Genomic DNA, 24,207 nt, shown 5'->3' with positions numbered 1-24,207 from the left:
CACGACAACTCAAAATCGGAACCATGGTGACCGACAACGGGAAGAACATGGTGTCGGCACTGTGTCAGAGAGGGCTGAGCCATGCACCTTGCATGGCACACATGTTAAATCTGGTTGTCAAGTGGTTCCTGAAGTCTTCCATCCATCTGCAAGACATCCTAAAAATGGCCAGGAAACTTTGCATGCACTTCAGCCACTCGTACACCGCAAAGCACACCCACCTTAGCTTTAATGGCAGAAGGGCATCCCCAACATGGGCCGATATGCTATGTTTCCACCCTTTGGAATTCCACTCTCCATATGTTGGACGAACAGAGAAAGGCCATAAACGATTTCTTGATGATCCAAGCAGACAGGAGTACTCCCCTATGTAAATTGGATTTCAGCCAGTGGCAGCTCATGCATGACACCTGCCGTTTGCTCAGGTTCTTTGAGGAGGCCACATTATTTGTCAGTCTCCAGGACTGCGGGATGAACAACGTCATTCCACTGCTTCATGTCCTGTAACAGATGCTGGTTAATCTGGCTGGTCAGGGAAGTGGAAACGTGGCGCCTACATCTCACAGACACATTTGCACTGTGGGGGCTGAACTGGAGGAGGACATTGGAGCACAAGCAATGTGTAGCGAAATGGGTGGTTTTTCTACACAGGTGACAGGAAAGGAGGAGCCGCCTGAGGAGCTATCGGGTGATGAGGAAGATGAGGCAGAGGACCCAGACACACCATGGCAGCATGCAGTGGAGATGGAGGCAGGGAATCCCCCCGAGTCACTTGCACAAATGGCCCGATGCATGCTCACTTGCTTGCGAAGTGACAGCAGAATTGTCACCATTCTTCAGAGAGATGAATTCTGGCTCTCCACCTTGTTGGACCCTTGCTACAGGTCCAAAATGGGGGCCTTTTTTACACCTACTGAGAGGGAGGATAAACTGAACTACTATAGAGACATCCTATGTTGTCACTTGGCCGCTGCCTATCTGCGCCATAGTCCATCCTCTTGCAGGTCTGACGGGGGGCCCTCTGCACTCACTTTACCCTGCCATGGCTGCTGTGGCAGGGTGGGGTGGGTAGGAGCAGTTCCAGCTCCATCAACAGCAACTTGAGTCTAGAGTCGCTGATGAGCAGCTTTCTTCATCCAACTGCTGAAATAACTACTCACCAGCAGCAGCAGATAGACCTGAAGCAGGACCTGAACCAGCAGGTGGTGGCATAGTTGGACAGCACCCTGCCACCCCTTATTGAAGATATGCTGGACTACTGGGCTGTCAAACTGGATTTGTGGCCGCAACTGGCAGAGTTTGCCCTGGAAAAGCTGTCCTGCCCGGCCAGTAGTGTGGCATCGGAGCGTGTGTTTAGTGCAGCCGGGGTCATAGTTACCCCAAGAAGAACTCGCCTGTCCACCCAAAATGTGGAGTGACTGACCTTTGTCAAGATGAATCAGGCGTGGATCAGCCCTGATTTTCACCCATCAATGCCTGATGCATCAGACTAGATCATTCATGGTGCCACACCAACACTTTGACAAAAGTGACCTGTTTCTTCTGGCTACCTTCCTCAGCTATTCTGATGCTGCCACCTGATTTTTTTCCGCACATCTGATTCCAAGTGCTCCTTTTTTCATCCATCTTTTGCTGGTACTGGTATTGCTCCCCACTCTGTCACCTTGCCACTCTGTGGTCTCCTGATGCTGCTGGCACCTCCACACTATGTCACCTTGCCACTCTGTGGCCTTCTGATGCTGCTGCCACCTCCACACTGTCATTGTGCTACTCTGTGGCCTCCTCCTCATGCTGCTACCACCTCCGGACTCTGTCATTGGGCCACTCTGTGGTCTCCTCATGCTTCTTCCACCTCACCACTATGTCATAGGTCCACTCTGTGGACTTCTCATGCTGTTCCCACCCTCCCCACTTCATGACTGGGCCACAATTTTGCCTTTCGGCCTGGCTGAAATCATCATTTATTTGATCCTTCTTCTGATCTGTCAGAAGGAAGGAAAAATGAGACGCACAACAGATCCTGTCTATGTAACAGCTGTAAGGCCTGCATGACATGATCCCTATTTTGCATCAGAATTGGCTTATTATTTGGTAGCCAAAAGCAGGAGTGGGTAAAAATCACAGAAGACATGCAAATATTCCATTCATGTGTCATCTCTGTTTTGGACCCACTCCTGTTTTTTAGGCTTTAGCAATAATGATGGATTACTGACCAAAAGCTGACCGAGAGAAGGCAGATGCTCCACAGACCCCGTTTTGACGGATCAGAGGAAGGGCAAAATAATCAGTGACGCCTACACAAACTTACTGCTGACACCCTCTCCACTCTGTCGGGGGGCCTCTACTTGTATAAGCGTTTAATAGAACAGGTTCTGTAGACATCTTTGTGGAATCAGCTGCCAACGGTGTAAAAGGAGTTTGCTTCTTCTTGACGCTAACATCTACATCTACCTTTAAGGCTGAGTTCACAATTTAGTTATTTGGTCAGTTTTGGCCCCGTAGCTGCCCAAATAAGTGTAGTGTGCAGTGATTCTAAGAGTGACGCCTGTCATCTGCATGTCATACTGACTCACAGTATTATTTCACTACAACAGCAGACTCCCTATGCGTGTTACTGCAAGGCACAGTGTTCTACACCACTATACAGGCTCTCTGCAGCCAGGAAATAGCAATTTTTTATGTGATTCCCCATTCCCCAATTTTGTATCGAACCAAATTTTTTAGAAAAATTGCGGCAAACCGGCCAAATCGAATTTTTTATAAATTCGATGATCTTCACCCTTTACTATCCATGGTCTATAGCAGGAAGCTGAATGTTGATGGTTCAGCTCCTGTTACCTCACTGCAATGATAAAATAGAGACTTAGCAACATAGTTTTCTTTGTGATCAGACATAGCGTTTCAAGATCATTAAGGGTAAGTTAAAATAGATGAAAGTGATCCCGAGTGCCCTGATTACCCCCTAATACCAGCCTTGTGGGCAAAAAATTATCATTATATATTTTTTACAAGCTTTGGAGTGCTGCCTCAAATGCTATAGCTTTATAGCTAAATTGTTTATTGAATTTCAAAATTGTCTCTATTTCTTTGATTAAGGTCACTGAGCGCTTTTATTTTCTACAGCAGCACTGTCATGCCCACTGCATGCAATCTGCACAGGTCATTCACAATTTAAGCTGCCTGAACATGATTCAATATCAGCTCCTCACAGCAATGCTTGTGAGACATTATATCCTTTTTACAAGGTAGGAGAACAAAGTTATATTATGCAGCATGGTTCTGCTTGATATAGGACTGACACACTACGTTAGCTATGAAATTGAAATGTGACAATTCATAGTTCCTACAACAAACATCTCATTCACTTCACAATGGGAAACATCAGAGAATTCAAAAGAAGTTATGCTGCGTTAAATAACCAATTCCCTTTCGTATATTTAATTTTGACTTCTTTACATTTCCTGTTGAAAAAAAGTATTCCCAAAATTCATGTACACTACACAGTGTAAAATAAGGCTGAGCTCACATATGTATGCTTTAGGAATCTTGTTTTTCTGTTCTGCCATAGAGGCTGCCTCTGAATCATTACATGATCAACAGATCCATCACATGATGGACACTATCAGCACCCAGTGGACCCCACTGATTTATAGGGCTCAGTCATGTTGTCCAAATTTGCTGCATGATGCACTATTTTCTATACCTAACCCTTTAAAGGTGCTGTTACATAATTATAAATCTTACAAAATCACACTAGGTCTCAACCAGTGGCATAACTAAAAATGACTGGGCCCCATAGCAAATATTTGAATGCCCGCCCCCTCCTCCCTAGCAACTTCTTTGCAACCCACTCCTCCCAAACAATCCCTACTCCTGTGGCTAGTAAGATTACTTACCTGCTTCCTGGCTCTGGCTCCTTGCTCCTTCTTCTCCAGGTCTGTGATATTCCTCTGGTCTCCCTCGATGTCAAAATCCGGTTTGACAACCTTTCAGGTAATCACTGGTCGCGGCAGAGACTGACTCCCCTTCCTCATGTGACCACTTTTCATGATGTAAGGGGAGCCGGTAATTACCGCAGCCAGTGATTAGCTACGGTGATGTCTCTACAGTATGGTTCTGATCCCTCTTCTCTCCCCCCACCTCCCTACCTTTATTCATAATAACCTGCTCTTGTATACTATCATCTAAGGTCCATCTTTCGGTGCCTTTATCTGAAGGGTAATTAAACTGCCTAATGGTCCTTCTTTTTATCTGTCCACATATTGTGTCTCCACGGTTCAGTATATAATATTAGGACGGTACCTGAATGTGGGATGTGTATTTTTCCACGCCCCTATGCCCAGACTAAGTCCCTATCAGTTGGTTGAAACCTAGGTGAGGAGCAGTTCTGTCAAACTGAGGGAGCTCTTGGAAATACTAGTACTGGAGGCTTTTCCAGAGGCTGTAGCTGCCCACACATCACTAGTGGTGGTGAGGCTTACACTATTATCTGCTCCTTACCATGTTCCTGATGATGTGCCTTAATCAAAGGGGCACTGAAATGCATTGAGTAGTGCAGTGGGAGCACTATTCTACTGATAGGGAGTCGGGACCTCAGTACATCGTCCGCTGTCTGTCTCAGGATAGCAAGGCTGCTGTGTGCGCTAAGCAACCCCTTTTCCCTTTCAGTCTGCCAGGATTGTAACCAACAGGTTATCCAGGGTGTAAGCTCGTTCCAGCATGGGGGAAACCCTATTAATCCTCCTTCCATCCCTTTCAGAGCCTGATGTATTCAAGAATAGGTCATGCAGCCCAAGTGTCTTCTACAATAATTACTAGTGTTGAGTGAATCGAGCATTGGAGCAAAGATCCGAAATCTATTTGCTCAAAACTTTGTTTGAATTATATATGGAGAAACTTCTTCGTAAAGCATTCAAATGTAAGGGCTTCAGTGAGGGAAATTCAGGGAATAACTTCAGACTTCGATTTTATAACTTACGGGTCTCCATACAGCATTAAAACAAAGTTTTGAGTGAATCGACTTTGGATCCGAAGCTTGATTCGCTCAACACTAACAATTGCAAAGGCTGTTTTTTTCAAATTTTACACTGCTAGGCAGAGGCTTCCGCCTAGTAGTGTTCCGGGGGACATCACCAGCATTAATGGTTGGGCTTTAGTGTTGCCCTAGCATGTGAGATCATAACTATGGGGACTCATTGGCATGCTCTGAAACTATTTAGATTTAAAAGTGAGGGCAGCAGAAAACTGTTGATAGAATCCCTATAGGCCAGAATGCAAATTAGTTATCAAGGGCCCAAGAGTACTGCCTATCCTGGCCAGTGTCCCAAGGGTGGTGCCAATCCCAGCAAGTGCAATAGTTCCTCCTCCTTTGTCCTGATTGACAGCCTTTGCCTCTCCCCACATCACTGGTATGTACATTGAAATTCTGTACATGCACAGATACATTTTGTCGAGGTCTGAGGTAATCATCTAAAAAATGTGGTTGTTTGGAGAGGTTTTATTGTAAATGATATTCCTCATAAGGAGATTCCACCTAAAGTTACTGTAGGTAGTGTTGTCCGTGCAGGAAGTCCTTTTACCCGGTCATGATGGTAGGACACTCCATGCTCATGTTGGAATCTTTGGTAGCATTTGGTGGTTAATGCGGTTTCCTCTACTCATTGTCCTTGTACATTGGGAGAGGCGTCTAAACGGCTGGATAACTATTGAGAATACTGAACGTAGAAAATACTGCTTGAAAAAGGCAGTTGCACTGCCGAAATATCGCATATGTTTTGTGGTAGATATGACTGTCTGAATTAACATGACTTGGAGCTACATTTGAAGCCTGCAATACTTTGTTCTTTCTTATATGTGTACATTCCAGATGCTCATCTGGTGGTCACAGGCACAGTAGGCAAGAACTCTGGTGCTGATTTTTTTATTATTTATTTATTATTATTGTCAATATGTGGTAGGTGTGACTTATTTAGACTAATCGTCTTCCTTTATATTCCCTCCCATACTGCCTAACTTTGCGGTTTATACTACTTCCTGGAAGAAGTGTTCACTGCTGGAGGCTGCTGCTGCTGTTTGCTCAGATAAGTATATTCCTTTATTGTGTTTCCTTGCTGGCTTGATTCTAGGTGACCCTGACTCCGTCTGTATTAAGTGCAGGGAGCCGGTGGTCATGTCCCCTAACTATTATAGGGTTTTCAGGTGTCACACAGCCTTAGGTACGTGGGCATGCAATCGTCTACTATTGAGACTGTTGCATGTGCATAGCAGTCAGGGAGAGCTCTTAGGGCTTTATAGGGCTCACCTATGTGCTCCTTAGTTTGGGATCCAGCCAGTCAGTTGTTTATTTATAAGTTCCAGCTATCTGCAACTTCATCCATGACATTATAAACCGCCATAACCGTCTTAAGCATGGATCCAGTTTCAGCCTTGATTGACCGCATGCAAGGTCTTTCGCTGGAGGTAGCAGATCTCCGTAAAACTGTGTCTCAGTTTCAAGTGACCGGTTCTGCTGGCGTTCATGGAGTTTGTTCCGAGCCTAAGATCTCGCTTCCGGATACGTTCTCTGGGGAAGAGTGAGAAGTTTGTTTGCTTTAGAGAGGCTTGCAAGCTCCATTTTCGCCTACTTCCCCATTCCTCTGGTGAGGAGGAGCAGAGGGTGGGGATCATCATCTTGCTGCTCAGGGATAACACTCAGTCTTGGGCTTTCTCTCTGCCGGTGGGGGCACGGCCCCTCCGACCGGTGGATGAATTTTTTGTAGCCCTGGGGCAGATATATGATGACCCAGATTGTATTGCTATGGCTGAATCTAAACTGCGTCTTTTATGCCAGGGTAAACAGTCCGCAGAGATAAATTGTTCTGAATTTCGGAGATGGGCAGCTGATACTTGTTGGAATGATGCTGCACTCCAAAGTCAATTTTGCCATTATCTTTTGGAAAGATTGAAAGATGCATTGGCTTTTCATGAGAGACCAGCGTCATTAGAGACTGACATGTCTCTAGCTGTTCGTATTGACAGGCGTCTTAGAGAGAGAGAGACTACTCTTTCCTGTCATATTCAGCCCAAGGACAGTGGGGCTGTCTCATTCAGTGCGCAGGGGTCTCAGTCTGTCTCAATCCCCTATGAGGAGGAGGCCATGCAGCTGGGTTTGCTTGCCTCTGATGGTAGATGATTCAGCTCTTAGAGGAGGGTTTGTTTCTGTTGTGGGGGTATAAATCATTTGGCTAATGTTTGCCCCTCTAGGAGATTCATGGAGTTTTCTGAGGGTAATAAAAAAAAAAATAACCCTCTAAAGACTTTCCATTTGCTACTATTAGCAAGAATGATGCGGAAATTGAAGGTTTGCCGTTTACATGTAGTTCAAGTTTTCTCCTACCTGCCAGGGTGGCGCTAGACAGCAAGAACATTGTAAGATTTTTGTAGATAGTGGAGCAGCTGTCAATCTCATTGATAATCAATTTGCAACAACGCATGGTTTCCAGGTGTGCACTTTGGAAAAGGATATACCTGTTTTTGCTATCGATTCCGCTCCACTTTCTCAAAGATCGTTAAAGGGCATAGGTCACAATATCTGTTTGACTGTGGGTGACGCTCATGTTGAGGATATGTCATGTTTCGTCTTAAGCGGATTACCTACTCCTCTAGTGTTGGGGCTACCCTCGATCACTAAACATAACCCCACCATTGATTGTCAAGCAAGGCAAATAAATGGTTAGAGTGAGTTTTGCAGAGAGAATTGTCTCACGGCATCTCTTTCAGAGGTTTCTACCAACACTGTGCCATCCTTTCTCTCTGAATTTTCTGATGTGTTTTCCGAGAATGGTGTCCAGGAGTTGCCCCCTCACCGGGAGTACGACTGCCCTATTAATCTCATCCCAGACGCCAAGCTGCCAAAATCACGATTCGTGACCCATATCCGCTTCCTCTGATCCTGGACCTACTTAACCAGATTGTTGGGGCTAACGTTTTTTCTAAGTTGGATTTAAAAGGGGCATACAACCTAGTCAGGGTCAGGGTCAGGGTAGGGGACGAATGGAAGACGGCCTTCAATACCCCTGAGGGTCATTTCGAGAATTTGGTTATGCCCTTTGGTTTTATGAATGCTCCGGCCATCTTCCAACATTTTGTGAACAGCATTTTTATCATTTAATGGGGAAATTTGTACTGGTGTATCTAGATGACATTTTGATTTTTTCTCCCGATTTCAAGACTCATCAAGACCACCTATGTCAACAGGTCTTGCTGATTCTGCGGGAGAATAAATTGTACGCTAAACTGGAAAAATTTGTGTTTGCGGTTCCGGAGATTCAATTTCTTGGTTTTCTTCTCTCCGCTTTTGGTTTTCGGATGGACCCTGAGAAGGTCCGCACTGTGCTTGATTGGGAGCTTCCTGAGAATCAGAAGGCGCTGATGCGGTTTTTGGGTTTTGCCAATTATTACAGAAAGTTAATTTTGAATTATTCCTCTGTTGTTAAGCCACTCACTTATATGACTAAAAAGGGGGTGGATTTTTCCTCATGGTCAGTAGATGAGCTTAAAGCCTTTTCTAGTATTAAAGAGAGTTTTTCTTCTGCTCCCATTTTGATACAACCTTATTTCTCTCTACCTTTTATTGTTGAGGTGGATGCTTCTGAGGTGGGTGTGGGTGCGGTCTTATCTCAGGGTCCCTCTCCTGCCAAATGTCGACCGTGTGCCTTTTTCTCAAGGAAACTATGCTCCGCAGAGAGAAATTACGATGTGGGAGATAGGGAGTTGTTGGCCATCAAATTAGCTTTTGATGAATGGCGCCATTGGTTGGACCATAAGAATCTGGCCTACTTGGAATCGGCCAAGCGTCTGAACCCGAGACAGGCCAGATGGTCTTTGTTCTTTTCTAGGTTTAATTTTGTTGTTACGTTCCGCCCTGGGGTTAAAAATGTGACGGCGGATGCCCTGTCACGTTGTTTCCCGGGAGGGGGGAACTTTGAAGACCCGGGTCCCATTTTGGCTGAAGGGGTGGTCGTCTCTGCTCTTTATCCTGATTTGGAGGCAAAGGTTCAGGCAGCCCAGGCAGAGGCTCCTGATCTTTGTCCTCCTGGGAGGTTGTTTGTGCCTCTCGCTTTACGACACAAGGTTTTTAATGAGCACCACGATACTGTCCTTGCTGGGCATCCGGGGAGTAGAGCCACAGTGGATCTCATTGCTCTGAGATTCTGGTGGCCGGCTCTTCGTAAGACGGTTGAGGGTTTTGTGGCAGCCTGCGAGACCTGCGCTCATGCCAAGATCCCTCATTCATGTCCATCGGGTTCTCTCCTCCTGTTACCCATTCCTTCCCGTCCTTGGACGCATCTGTCCATGGACTTCATTATGGACCTGCCTCGTTCTTCGGGGAAGACTGTGTTTCTGGTGGTAGGGGACCGTTTTAGCAAAATGGCGCATTTCATTCCCTTTCCTGGGTTACTAAATGCTAAGACGCTGGCGCAAGCGCATCACATTGTTAAATTGCATGGCATTCCTTCAGACATCGTTTCTGATAGGGACACACAATTTGTTTCAAGATTCTGAAAGGCCTTCTGTTCTCGCTTGGGGGTTCGGTTGTCGTTCTCTTCTGCTTTTCACCCGCAGTCAAATGTTCAGACCGAACGCGTCAATCAGAATCTGGAGACATATCTGCGCTGTTTTGTGGCGGAGAATCAGGAGGATTGGTATTCTTTTTTGTCCCTTGCTGAGTTTGCTTTAAATAACCATTGTCAGGAGTCATCTGATAAGTCACCATTTTTTGGTGCATATGGGTTTCATCCGCAGTTTGGGACATTCTCTGGAGAGGGGTATTCTGGTTTACCTGATGAGGAGAGATTCTTTGTTATTTATTTGGCAAAAGATTCTGGGTAATCTGAAGAGGACGAGTGAGAGATAAGCGTGTGGCGGATAAGAGACGTGTGCCTGGTCTGGACCTGAATGTGGGGGATCTGGTGTGGTTGTCTACAAAGAATATCAAACTGAAGGTTCCCTCCTGGAAGTTGGGTCCTACGTTTATTGGGCCTTACAAGATCTTGTCCGTCATCAATCCCGTTGTCTTCCGTCTTGATCTTCCTCAGACTTGGAAGATCCATAATGTTTTTCACAGGTCCCTATTAAAACCTTATGTCCAACCCACTGTACCCTCCTCTTTGCCTCCTTCTCCGATTTTTGTTGATGGTAATCTTGAATTTCAGATCTCTAGGATTGTGGATTCTTGCATTTTCTGCGGTTCTCTTCAGTACCTCGTTCATTGGGAGGGTTATGGTCCTGAGGAGAGGATGTGGGTCCCAGTGGCGGACATTAAGGCCACTCGTCTCATCAGGGCTTTCCATAGGTCTCATCCTGAGAAGGTGGGCTCTGAGTGTCCGGAGTCCACCCATAGAGGGAGGGGTACTGTCACCGCCAGTTCTGACACTATTATGGGGGATCTGTGAATGACACACTGTTATGGGGGTTTGTGGCTGACACTATTATGGGGATCTGTGGATGGCACTGTTATGGGGCATCTGTAGATGGCATGACACTGCTTTGGGGGGTATCTGTGGATGGCACTGTTGGGGGGGTCTGCAGATGGCGCTGTTATGGGGGCATCTGTGGATGACATAACACTGCTTTGGGGGGTATCTGTGGATAGCACTGTTAGGGGGGATCTGTGGATGGCACTGTTAGGGGGGATCTGTGGATGGCACTGTTAGGGGGGATCTGTGGATGGTATGACACTGCTTTGGGGGGTATCTGTGGAAGACACATAAATAGCATCCACAGATTCCCCCCCCCCCCCATAACAGTGTTTGTGTGTAGTGTGAATGACCTCCAATACAGGGGGTGGGGGCCGGCACCTAGTTTTGTAATGGCAGCAGGGCCCAGTGCAGTCACTGTATTCTATTGCACCGGGCCCCGATCACTGTAGTAATCTTATCGAAGTGTAGGCATTGTTTCACAATAGAATTATTCTTCATTCCAGCAGCCTGTACTACTGTACTTACTAAATTCCATAGCAGGCAGGAGGCCGAGCTGGAGGGCGGGCGGCTGTAGTGTAACTCACTACATCATGCACCCGCACCGCCTGCTTCATTCATAAAGTGGGAGGAGCAGGCACGTGACGTAGTGAGTTACGCTAAAGCCGTCCGCTCTCCAGCCCAACCTCATGCCTGCTACAGAAGTTAGTAAGTACAGTAGTACATTCCTAAACTAGATGCCGGCCCCCAGCCGCTCCTCCCTCGCCGCTGATACACCCTCCGGCCGCACTGTGCAACATGCGGTCGGCAGTGTATCAGTGTAAACTGCAGTATTCGCCCCATAACGCACTGCCATTTCCCCCCCACTTTGTGTCTTGTAGGGCAAAAAATACAGTATATAATGTATGTTTTTGCACTTATTTATATACAATGGATAAGGACCATAATAAACAATTACATCAACACCTCAGCTGGAGTCCTGACTACATCCAAAATGAAGGTACGTACATCACCAACAGCTACACATCAGCTGGGAAGCCCTTTCAGCTAAAGCAGTCTGAGTCTCGATTGGCAAAGCACTGATTAGGTCCCTACATGAGGCATCCCGCTGTAGGATGAGCTCTGACCTCCTGCCTGAATGGGTACAGCTTTTGACTGTTTAAACAAAAAGGTCCATTCCCTAGTGGAATGTAGCCAGCACATGCGCCCCATATTTGTCACTGTGTATGTGTTGTTCATCGGCTATCACCCTGAACCTTGGAGCAGCCTTTTCCCAGGTCTGCAGTGAGTCAGAATCCCAAAACAACCTTGAAAATATATTCACACGAAGTATAACTTCCTTCCACAAACAATTCTAAACAAATCTTCCTTTCATTCACAGGCCACAATGGCTCTAACAGAAACAAAACTAACATATATGAACAGATACTGTACATTATGAATAGATACAAAATGGAATTCAAATAATCAGAAACTAAATCTTCACACTTTAATTACATTAATGTTTTACATTGATACATTTATGCCACTTTCCATCCAGTAATCTAAAGGGTTAATAATAAGATGTTAGTTTTCTCCCGTCCATTATTATCTTAGCCATGATGGCAAGTCATATCATACTAATCATTTATTATTCAATGTTTCTTATAGAGGCTCTGTCATCATGATCAACCCTATTAAACTAGTTACTCTCTGGTAGGGCTCACCATGCTGATTAACATGATACGTTTCTTGTGTCTGTATGCTAAACAGCTGCAGAGATATCTGCAGTTTTATTCATATGCAAATGAACAAGACAAAGCACCAGTGGGCAGGTCTGTATCCTTGGAGCACTGCTTTTGTAACACCCACTATGCTCTGTACACTCCCCCCTCCCCTTAATTGAGCTAGACATCAGTATGCAAAGCTGTGTCCTACAGCTGTGTCTTAGGCTGCTTTCACACTAGCGTTCGGGTTTCCGTTCGTGAGCTCCGTTTGAAGGAGCTCACGAGCGGACCCGAACGCAGCCGTCCAGCCCTGATGCAGTCTGAATGGAGCGGATCCGCTCAGACTGCATCAGTCTGGCGGCGTTCAGCCTCCGCTCCGCTCGCCTCCGCACGGACAGGCGGACAGCTGAACGCTGCTTGCAGCGTTCGGGTGTCCGCCTGGCCGTTCGGAGGCGTGCGGATCCGTGCGGATCCGTCCAGACTTACAATGTAAGTCAATGGGGACGGATCCGTTTGAAGATGCCACAATGTGGCTCAATCTTCAAGCGGATCCGTCCCCCATTGACTTTACATTGAAAGTCTGGACGGATCCGTCCCAGGCTATTTTCACACTTAGCTTTTTTTAGCTAATATAATGCAGACGGATCCGTTCTGAACGGAGCCTCCGTCTGCATTATTATGAGCGGATCCGTTCAGAACGGATCCGCCCGAACGCTAGTGTGAAAGTAGCCTTAGCCTGTACATATCATATACACTATGTACTATAGTGTTACCATAATGAGAAGAGTGGATGTCTATGCTTGGAGATCTAAAATTTTACTGTTTTATTCCCAGGTAGGGTTGAACGAACACCTGGAAGTTCGGGTTCGCCGGGTTCGGTCGAACTTCGCAGCAAAGTTCAGGTTTGGGACCCGAACACCATTTAATGGGGACCCGAACTTTGGGGCACTAAAATGGCTCTAAAAAAGTCATAGAAAGGGCTAGAGGGCTGCAAAAGGAAGCAAAATATGGGTAAGAGCAGGACAATTGTCCTGCAAACAAATGTGGATAGGGAAATGAATTAAAATAAAATAGAACAAAAAATAAAGTAAAAAATAATGATCTTGAACTAGAAGGCGGAGGTGAAAGTGGAGTAGGAGGTTGAGGAGGTGGTGGACGTGGCGGTATAGGTGGAAGTGGTGGTGGAGGAGGAGGAGGTAGTCAACACTATTTTTGGAGTTTTTATATATTTTTTTATTTTTTATAAATTTGGGAAGACCCCAAAACATTGGGAAATATAAAAAGAAAACAAAGAGAATGTGCGCTGGAGTATAAGAATGGATGGGTGCGGCCGGTATACTTGTCTATTCTGCGCAAGGTATGGACAAGTCACGTGGGATCCATGCCTGGTTCATTTTAATGAACGTGAGCTTGTCCACATTGCATGTGGACAGGCGGCTGCGTTTGTCTGCGATCCCCCCCCCCCCGCGCGCGCCTTGCTGAACACACATTCGGACAATACATTGGCCACAGGGCAGGCCAGCACCTCCAAGGCATAAAGGGCAAGCTCAGGCCATGTGCCCAATTTGGAGACCCAGAAGTTGAAGGGGGCAGACCCAACAGTCAGTACGTATAGGCATGTGCACATATACTGTTCCATCATGTTGCTGAAATGCTGCCTCCTGCTAAGACGTTCCATATCAGCTGGTGGTGCTGGTTGTTGTGGCGTGCTGACAAAGCTTTTCCACATTTTGGCCATGCTAACTCTCCCTTTTGAGTTGCTGGCGATGCCCCAGCTGCGTTGACAACTTCTTCCATCTCCTCTGCCTTTGCCTTGTGCTTCCACTGAGCCCCCGCTGTCAGGTGGGAATGCCATCAGCAACGTGTCTACCAGCGTGCGCTTGTACTCGAGTACTCCAGTGATGGAATTAAAGACGACACGTTGTCCTTGTAGCGGGGATCCAGCAGGGTGGCCACCCAGTAATAGGTACTGTTTAGAATGTCGGCAACTCGGCAGTCATTGTGCAGGCACTGCAGTAGTGATGATAAAGCATGCACTCCATGCTTGCCACATGGCGGTATTCGGCCATGTGGCTACGCAGCCAAAGAACGTGCAGGTAAGTGCTGCCGTAGACATGTTGGCTGATGGCATTACAGTGATTGGCTTGCCGGAACGCGTCATCGGGTGCTTTATAGCACCAGATGACACATGTTCGGCTCATTCTTAGTCAGGGAGAGCTGTGCTGAGGAAGGGACAGACAGTGTAGGGAGTGATTTATGAATATTATTACTACCAAAACTTTTCAGAGACCCAAAAGTCCTTCTAAGGACTATTGTGTGTGGCAGCAATATCTATTTTTAGCGCATCCTGCGCTAAATAGCGTGCAATAGTTAGGCCGCTGCAGACAGCGACATTAGCTGCGCCACATCTCCAGTGTAAAGTATGCGCATCCAAAAAATATCTAACATACAGTGTGTAATGCAAGGCACCAACAAACAGACCAGTGATGAAAGCAAAAAGGTGTTTATTCACCAGAAACATAAACATCCAGGACACTTGCTGGTAACAAGGAATAATAACAAAAAACCAGGCAAGGAGATTCCAGGAATAGTCCCAACCAGTGCTGAATGATGCTGTGCACTTGGCAGTCGAGTCACTCCAGATCTTGGGTCCGCTGTAAGGACAAAGTTCCTGGCAGTCTTCAGTCACTAGGAGTTGTGACCTATACCTGGTTGAGGGAAAATAACAGTGGGCACTGATCACCCTGAGAGACCTCCTTTTAAATGCCTGCTGACCAATCCCAGGGTGCCAAGTGTCCACTACCATAGGTGAACAAATTGCCCTGCACCTGAGTACAAGGCCTAAGGCAATCACAAGTTGATTAACCCATGGCTGGCTCCCTAATCCACTTTGCTCTTGTGAGTCAGTATAATATGCGCCACTGGTCGACGAAGTGCATAAGAAGCGCGTACTCGCGACCGTGTATCCCTTTGCGAACCTGCCCTCGTGCGTACGCACGGACGCATGATTGACTCAGCGCGAGTATGTGAGTGCGTGGACCCAGATGCGGAAACGGAAGTCGCAGGAGACACCGGAGACAACCCTGGCCGCGGCGTCTTGTCACTCGCCTGGCCACTCTGTCCCCGGGACTCCGACGGTCCTCCCCTCCGATGTCCACGCGAACGCATCTCCGCACTGGCTCGCAAAGGGGTCAGCGCTGGTGCATCAGAGACACGCATAACCTGTCCCGCAACTCCACGAGGACCCCTCTTGGCTCCCCTGGAGTGCAAAGCAGGTGAGGATCTTACACAGTGTACTTTTTCCGTAGACGGTGTCCGCTGCAGACAGTGACATTAGTTGCGCCACATCTCCAGTGTAAAGTGTGCGCATGCCAAAAATATCTGTGACATACAGTGTACTTTTTCTGTAGACGGTGTCCGCTGCAGACAGTGACATTAGTTGCGCCACATCTCCTGTGTAAAGTGTGCGCATCTAAAAAATATCTGTGACATACAGTGTACTTTGTCAATAGACGGTGTCCGCTTCTGACACTGACATTACCAGGGCCACATTTGCAGTGTAACGTGTGCGCTTCAAAAATTTATCTAACATACAGTGTACTTTATTGAGTAGACGCTGCGTACAGTGACATTACTGGTGGTACCACTCCTGTGTAACGTTTGCTCATCCCAAATACCTGTGACATTCCCTGTAATTTTTTATTAGCCGCTGGTGACAGCATTGACATTATCTGCGGGATATCTCCTGTGTGACGTTTTCACATCCCAAATACTTTTTTAAAATTTGTTTGCGCATAAACTTCCAAATCCTACGCTACTGTACGTGTGACAGACTTTCAAGCATATATAACATTTAATATGAAGAATGTGAGTAGTAAGGGATGTGGCAGTGGCGTGATGCCAGAGCACAAGAAAAACAGTCATCCACGATACCTAGCTTCATGTCCTAGTTTGCATGGCGGCACAGGACACCACGGCGGCTTTCAAGTTCGGCAAGCTCAAACACACCCCATGCCTAGCTTATGTATTCAACTTAGTGGTTCAGCGGTTTCTCAAAACCTATCCCAATTTGCCTGAGCTACTGGTGAAGGTGCGAAGTGTGTGTGCACATTTCCGCAAGTCATCAAAAGCTTCAGCCGGTCTGTCAACGCTGCAGCAGCACTTGAAATTGCCAGCTCACCGGCTCTTGTGCGATGTGAGCACGCGCTGGAACTCGATATTCCACATGTTGGCCAGGCTTTGTGAGCAGCAGAGGGCAGTAGTGAAATACCAGCTGCAACATGGTCGTCGCCTTTCCAGTCAGCTTCTGCTATTCACAAGCAAGGAGTGGGCATGAATGTCTGACCTCTGTGAGGTTTTAAGAAACCAAAAAGCAGTGTAGGCTTGACCATGACTTCTGGACTGCACCAGAGGAAAGTTGATGAAAATAAAGGCACTTTAAATGTGTTGTTTATAATGTACTGAATACACTGTATTTCCATGCACCCCTTCCACCACAAACAAGGGTATATGGTTGAATCTTTCTTTTCTCATCCTCCTTCTCCTCTTCCATCATACCAACATGCTTATTTGTCTCATATAATGCCCTCGCATATATGCCCTTCGCATATAATGTTTTACAGAGTCAGCTCAGCGGCAGACTCTCGCATATAATTTTTACAGGGTCAGCTCACAAGAAGGCCTTCACCTACAATCTTTTACAGGGTCAGCTCACCTGAAGGCCCTCGCATATATTTTTTTAGAGGGTCAGCTCACTTGAGGGCCCTCGCATATAATTTTTTAGAGGGTCAGCTCACCTGCAGTCCCTAACCTACAACCTTTTAGAGGGTCAGCTCACCAGCAGGCACTCGCATATACATTTTTACAGGGTCAGCTCACCTGTAGGGCCTAACCTACAACCTTTTAGAGGATCAGCTCACCAGCAGGCCTTCACCTAAAATCTTTTCTAGGGTCAGCTCACCTGCAGGCCCGCACCTAATTATACCTAATAGGTAATTTGCTTGCATGCTCCCTTGCTTGGATGTGGTAGACGTAGCCTTTTCTCAGGCTCCCTTTCCGGAATCGAACACTGATTAATAGTTACCTGTGGTCACCATGGTTAGAGCTGAAAATAACATCGAAAGTTGATAGGGCAGACATCCGAATGTATCATCGCCGACACGGGGATGTGCGATCGGCCCCAGGTTATCTAGAGTCACCAAAGCAGCAGTAGGCCCTCACCCATAATGTTTTAGATTGTCAGATCAGCAGCCCTTGCTCCAAATGTTTGAGGGTCACCAGCAGGCCATCAATCATAATTTTTCAAGGCTGTGTATGATGCCCTCCTTTATGTGTAACAAAGGGTGAATTGGAGTGCCGTTTCGTTGTAATTTTTGGCAGCTCTTTCATTTACTGCATAGGCGCGAAGCCGGCGCATGCGTATTATTTACTGTGGTGCCGTACAAGGAATGGGCATCACAGTGCACATGCGCCGGCCGACGGACTGAGTGCGCAGGCGCGGGATCTCACCGAAACAAGTAGTAAGTAGATGGGCGGTCAGAGGAAAAGAATGGGCGGGGGAAGAGACAATAAGGCTGAGCTAGCTGGACACCTACGAGGGTAATGCCGCCGCTGGGCACTTGCGAGCCCTCATTTGCATATGCTACTAAGTTGTTTCTTGCCGGTTTTATAAGTCCAGGATTGCTCCTAAAGGTAACGTTTTTATTAACTGTAAGGCTGCTAGAAAGCTATGGGAAGGGTTAAAACGGTGAAACTTTGATGACAGATTCCCTTTAAAACAAATTTAGGAGTTACATAATTATAAAAAGTTATGGGGGATCTGTGGATGACACTGTTAGGGAGGGGATCTGTGGAGGACACACTGTTAGGGAGGGGATCTGTGGAGGACACACTGTTATGGGGCAGATCTGTGGAGGACACACTGTTATGGAGGGGATCTGTGGATGACACTGTTATGGAGGGGATCTGTGAATGACACTGTTATGGAGGGAATCTGTGGATGACACTGTTATGGAGGGGATCTGTGGATGACACTGTTATGGAGGGGATCTGTGGATGACACTGTTATGGAGGGGATCTGTGGATGACACTGTTATGGAGGGGATCTGTGGATGACACTGTTATGGAGGGGATCTGTGGATGGCACTGTTATGGAGGGGATCTGTGGATGGCACTGTTATGGAGGGGATCTGTGGATGGCACACTGTTATGGAAGGGATCTGTGGATGGCACACTGTTATGGAAGGGATCTGTGGATGGCACACTGTTATGGGGGATCTGTGGATGACACACTGTTATGGGGGATCTGTGGATGACACACTGTTATGGGGGATCTGTGGATGACACACTGTTATGGGGGATCTGTGGATGACACACTGTTATGGGGGATCTGTGGATGACACACTGTTATGGGGATCTGTGGATGTCACACTGTTATGGGGAGGGGGATCTGTGGATGACACTGCTATGGGGAGGATCTATGGATGACACTAAATAGCATCTTATGCTATATGTGTCATCCACAGATCTCCCCCATCTTTATTACCGTAATGGAAGCACTTACTAGTACTCACTTTATGTAAGATGCATTGCCATTTCTTCCCCACTTTTTGGTGAAAAAGTGCATATTATAGCACGAAAAATATTGTAATTCCTCAGCAAAATCATCTATCAGCTCTTAGATTAAAAGGCTTGTTTGTGATTAGATAACCCCTTTAATGTGTTTTCACCACATTCTGAAACCAATAATACAACATGGCTGTAGCCCTCTTTTATGATCCATGGTTGTATGTTGGTCAAGAGATATTCCAGACAGATTCCACCAAAAATAAACTGTTAATATAAGGGATTTAGTAATTTCTGGAAAACAATTTCATGCTAGTCATGGCTTGACAAACAGCTGCTCCCTTTTCAATTACAAGAGGCTTGAAGGGAAAAGATTTTTACTTAAATCAAATTAAAAAGCTAGTTTCCAAAGTCAGTTGATTGTTTTAGCCTGATTAGGTAAGAAAAAGAAAGCACATCATTAGCACAAAAACAATTCAGATGTTTACAGTTTTCAGTGACAGTTTATACTCTGTCTCCTTTGGTCCAATACAAATGTATTTTTCAATGTATTAGCTTCTTGAACTGTGTCTCCAAAACCCATCTAGTGTCAACAATCTGTGTGACAGCATTAAAAGGGCTCATGTACTCGGGACCGCAATTTGCACGGGCAACATACGTGCAGATTTTGTAAACGAGTCAAGACTGAAATGGAATGCGATTTGCGACTAAGTAATTCGTAACTTTGCCGAAGCAGCCAAATCGAATTTATGATAACTTTGTTTATCTCTAATTATAATTAGTGATGAGCGGCAGGGGTCATATTCGAATTCGCAATATTTCGCGAATATTCGAAAATTCGGAAATTCGAAAATTCGCGATTTTTTTCTTGAAAAAAATCGGCAAGGTAATGATTGTGTAATATGCGAATTTTCGTAATTCAAATTTTCGGATTCAAATTTTTATTGCAAATTTTTCAACTTACAACTATTAGACAAAGATTATAGCACTATAATAGCTAAATTGCTCTATATTCGATTTTTCGAATACTCACTATGTTGCTATAACTTCGTTTTTTCGAATATTTGTAATATTCTAAAACAAGAATATATAGCAATATAGCGAATATTCGAAAAAACGAATTTAGAGCAATTTAGCTAATATAGTGCTATAATCTTCTTTGTCTTAAAGTTGAAAAATTCGCAATAAAAATTCGAATCCGAAAATGCTAATTATGAAAATTCGCATATTACACAATCATTACCTTGCCGATTTCTTCAAGAAAAAAAAATTGCGCATTTTCGAATATGACCCCTGCCGCTCTTCACTACTCCTAAAGTCAAGTATATTGCAGCCTTCTTATTGGCCCACAAGCTAGAAGCAGGAAGGGATCATGTGTACTGATTTAAAAAAAAAAAATAAATAAAAAAAAAATAAAAAAAGGGGAAAAAAAATCGAATATTCGAAATTACGAATATATATAACTATATTCGAAATATTCGCGAATTTTCGAAGTACCTATATTCGCGATAAAAATTCGAAATTCGAATATTCGTGATCAACACTAATTATAATGCTTCAGTATGGGAACTATGGTCAAGGACAATATATGTTGTTCACAGCTCACTGGGTAAATGTCTTCCCGGCCCAGGCTAACCAGCAACTTGGCCAGGTGTTGGCAATGCCACCTCTGTGCGGTATTTGTGGGATTTCTGCACCTATGATCTCTTCTGCCTCCTCATCCTCCACCTTGTTCTCACCCTCTCCTCTAGGCACAGTTCACAGTGGTCCTCCAGCATATCACCTATGAAAAAGTTAGGCGTTGTCACGCGGTTCTGCACCTTGTCTGCCTTGGTGAACAGAGCCACACTAGGGAGGAACTGCTCCGCGTCATCAACAAAGAAATTGAACATTGGCTGTCTCCTCACCAACTGGAGACAGGAACCATGGTAACTGATAATAGAAAGAACATTTTGTCAAGATTGCATCAGGGAGAGCTGACCCATGCTCCCTGAAATGGGGCATGTCTTCAATCTTACTGTCAACTGGTTTCTCTAGTCTTCCACTGACGGCACAGAAAAATGGAAAAATAAACAGCAATGTGAACACAGCCTTAGTGTCACTGCTGCTGCCACCCTCCCCAGTTTGTCATGGGGCCACTACTGTCACTGGTACTGCCACTGCTATTGCTGCTGCCACCCTCTCCACTCTCTCATGGGGCCACTACTTGAATCTTGGTGCACTGTGCGATTAAGTCCACGGCGATAAATTAGATCTGACGCTAACAGTGACCTGTAATACTGATGCACAGTAAATATACAGCTAACAAAAGGCATTGAAAAGTAAGTAAGTGTTTGGACTGCCACAACATGGATTTACATAGTTTATACGGTTGAAAAAAGACATAAGTCAATCAAGTTCAACCAAGGAATAGGTGGTGACGCGAATCCCATAAGGAAATTAATCTAAGATTTCTACAAATTTTCATAAGCAATAAAGAGGACCTGTCACCTCTCCTGACATGCCTGTTTTAATAGCTTTATACATTCTCCATGTAATAGCAATTCTGGAACAACTACTCTTATGGCTGTATGTTGTGCCATTCCCTTATTATTTCTACTAGAAGTTATGATATAATTGCTATTAGTCTTCATTAAGGGTACAGAGGGGAGGTAACCAGTTGGGGGGGGAGGGTGCACATGCACAGACTTACTCTATCCAATCAGTGCGGCCATTTTCAGCCTGTGCAGGTAACCCCCCCCCCCCCCCCCCCAGCTGGTTACCTCCCCTCTGTACCCTTACTGAAGGCTAATAGCAATTCATTCATAACTTCTAGTAGAAATAATAAAGGAATGGCACAACATAAAGATATAAGAATACATGCTCCAGAATTGTTAGTACATGGGGAATGCATGTAGCTATTAAAACAGACATGTCAGGAGCGGTGAAAGGTCCTCTTTAATGTTGTTTACTTTTAAGAATTCATCTAAATCCTTTTTAAAACTGTCCACTGTTCCTGCTGTGACCACGTCCTGAGGAAGTCTATTCCACAGATTCACAGTTCTTATGGTAAAGAAGCTTTGACGCTTCTGGAGACTAGGGTTGTTGCTATACTCGATACCACTCGGAAAAAATAAAATACCCAAAAAAGCTGTGTGCATTCCACATTTTATGGAACGTCTGGCCCATAATCGAACAGTCCTATACTATTTTTGGGGGGAACAAGGTGACAAAGAAAAGGGGGGGAATCCCGCACTTTTTTTCTGTTACGGAGATCTTTTTAATAGTTAATAGTTTGGACTTTTTAGACTTGACAATATGTGATGTGGAACTGAAATATATCTATATGTGAGGGGGCACACTCAAAGGGACTACCAGACGGATGGTACAATTATAATGATTATTTAATACTTTAAAAACATACCCCTAAAATTGGTAAAAAATGCATACATAAAAATACATCACATGTGGAACATCGCATAACATCACATGTTCCACATGTGATGTATTTTTATGTATGCATTTTTTACCAATTTTAGGGGTATGTTTTTAAAGTATTAAATAATCATTATAATTGTACCATCCGTCTGGTAGTCCCTTTGAGTGTGCCCCCTCACATATAGATATATTTCAGTTCCACATTTTAGGTCTTGAGGGTAAGACCCAGAGGGTGAGCACCTTTCCATACGAAGCAGGGGTGAGCCGCTGTATTTTTCTCTATTTTGCACAATATGTGATGTGTTTATTTATTGTTTATATATTTTATATGTAAAATTGGCAAAAGGGGTGCTTTATACTTAATATTTTGTTAGTTTTTTTTTACTTTTTATTTAATAATTATTTCTCCCCTTAGGGGCTAGAGCCTGGGATCTTTTAATCCCTTGTCCTACGCACCTTGATACAGCTCTATTAGGGTGAATAGGACTTCACACTTTCCCTGCTGCCCTGTGCATAGTGCACACAGAAGCAGGGAGATCACCATGGCAGACAGGGCTTCAGTAGTGTCCTGGCTGCCATGGTAACTGATCAGAGCCCCAGAATTACACTGCTGGGGCTCCGATCAGAAGCTGCCAATGCACCACCAATGAGGAGGAGTGGAGAGGAACCTGTGGCCACTGCCTCCAATTACACTAATACTAGGAAAGGGGGGTTGAGGGTGCACTGCGCCACCAATGTTTTTAATACTGGGGGGGCGCACCGCGCCACCAATGCTAATTAATGTCTTATACAGATACAGGAGGCGGGTGCGGCGGCAGAATCACATAGCCTGCACCCGACCTCTATGACAGGGCACTGCAATCCATGGCAGTTAACCCCTCAGGTGCGGCACCCAGCTCCCTGTCACAGAAGTTGAGTGCAGGCTATGTGATTCTGCTGCCGCACCCGCCTCCTGTATTTGTATTAGACGTTAATTTTCATTGGTGGTGCAGTGCTCCCTCCCCTCCTTCGCCCCTCTCTCTTCTCATTGGCAGCAGCAGCACAGGGGGAGAAAGAGAGAGACTCCTTATCCTCTGTGCTGCTGAGGAGAACATGGTGCGCGCTGACAGCAGCGCGCTCCATGTTCAATGATACTGGGCTGCGCAGTAGTGCAACCTAGTATCGATTAAAGGCAGATCCCAATACCAAACCGATACCGGCACAGAAGTATAGATTGGGAATCGATATTTCGATAACCGCAACAACCCCACGAATGTTGAGCATAAATATTCGAAAAGCAAATTCTTTGTCACAGCTTAGCAACATCCCTAGCAACCAATAGAAAAGTTGCCTGTCCCTTACTATACAAGTTGCACATATTGCGAAAAAATATGCGCATCATTAATTGCAGAAAATTTGCAAGCACAAATATATTGGAGCACTCTATCTGCATATAAAGCTATTCTAATATTCTGCCATTTTCTCCAGTCTCAGGAAACTTACACCAGCTTGAAAAATTTAACATAAGTGACCCACGCCGGTATTTCGAGCGCATTGCGCGAATAATACATTGCCGATTTTCGCAATCAAGAATATAATCTCAAATTCTCGAATATATGATGAATATTCTACAAAATATTAGTGAAATATTGCAAATTCGAATATTGCCCCTGCCGCTCATCACTAAATTGGAAAAACCTGATTGTGGGAAAAAAAAAGACTGAAAAAACGATTTATAAGTGCAGGAAAAGGATAGAGAGGAATCATTTCACAGCATCTTAGTGCAGGGAGAGACATCAGAAGGCGCTAGGGACATTGATAGGAAAGCGATTTACAAGTGCAGGGAAAGATTATTTGGAGATCCAAATAGCCATTAGACAGCTCTGTGATTCCAGCTATTTGTTATTGGGCTTCAAGTGTTATGTTAAAAAGCCTTTAGTAGCTCATATCTTAGTATCTTATATCAGTACTACAAGAAAAATATATACGCATTTCACTTCTGCAGTTATTTCTGGTGAAAGCATATAGGGGCATATTTCAGCAAAAAAAGAAAAAGATATACACACTGCACTGTTGCCGTTATT

The sequence above is a fragment of the Bufo gargarizans genome, chromosome 3 (assembly GCF_014858855.1).
Source record: "Bufo gargarizans isolate SCDJY-AF-19 chromosome 3, ASM1485885v1, whole genome shotgun sequence".
NCBI classification, from domain to species: domain Eukaryota; kingdom Metazoa; phylum Chordata; class Amphibia; order Anura; family Bufonidae; genus Bufo; species Bufo gargarizans.
Note: the sequence above shows the minus strand (reverse complement) of the source record.